This window comes from Pundamilia nyererei, unplaced genomic scaffold, assembly GCF_000239375.1.
Source record: "Pundamilia nyererei isolate P.nyererei 1_Seehausen unplaced genomic scaffold, PunNye1.0 scaffold00259, whole genome shotgun sequence".
NCBI lineage: Eukaryota > Metazoa > Chordata > Actinopteri > Cichliformes > Cichlidae > Pundamilia > Pundamilia nyererei.
Genome location: NW_005187660.1, coordinates 784,409 through 785,429, shown reverse-complemented (window position 1 = coordinate 785,429; position 1,021 = coordinate 784,409).

Below are 1,021 nucleotides of genomic sequence, written 5' to 3'. Positions count from 1 at the left end.
ATTGCGAAACCGCGATATCAGAAACACATCCTGCATGTGCTGAACTTGCTTTCTAGCAAAGCACCCTGGTTTGCAGTGTCCCAGGTGCAGGCCAGCACTGAGGATTGTTCTCCAGTCACTGTACACACAGTTTAAGGGAGGACAGCAGTTCCTACTTTGAAGGTAAACCTTAAATGATCAGCAGCCATGAGTTTAGTTGTGCTCGTACAAGTTATTGTCTCCAGTGTCTCTGCGGGTCCCTAACACTCCCTCACAAACACACCTGAGCTGGGAACATACCTGAGGGAGAGCAGCAGATGACAGCATGCAGGAGACAACAAACTAATCTAAACATATAAAACAACTCCAACCAACATCAGCTTGGTGGTTACCTTTGGAGGAGCCCAGCCCATGAGCTGTGCTGTGATGACTTATGGTGAACAGGTGTGCCAACAACTAAGAGCCGAGACAGAGCCTCTTAAAGCTGTAGGACAAAAAACAGCACGTCCAGAGCACCTGAAGGCCAGAAGGTGGCAGCAGCAAACGGGTGTCAGGTACAATCTTCAGCTTCCATAGTATCTACAGATCATACACTCCTCCCTTTGCTCAGTGTTTTCACCTTCAGCACATAAATAGGCATGCACACAGCACAGATAACAAGCAACTGTGTACGGCTCTTCAAAAAGCTGGTTCTCTGATGATCCGACTCTCCATGTAAACAGAGCTTTTCATGTTATGCTACATTTTGAATTTGATTAGATGCAGAGCGTTCAAACTCAGCTTTAATGTCACTTTAAAGTGAAAATCCAAGGCACAGATGTACGGGCCTGTTGCCTTGACTCCCCTCTCCTCGTGGTACCTCCTATAGAATAGAATAGAATAGAATAGAATAGAATAGAATTCAACTTTATTGTCATTGCACATGCACAGGTACAGGGCAACGAAATGCAGTTTGCATCCATCCAGAAGTGCTTTAGTGACATAGATATATTACAATATATATTAGCAATAATATAGGTATGTGAGTATATTACAGAAATGG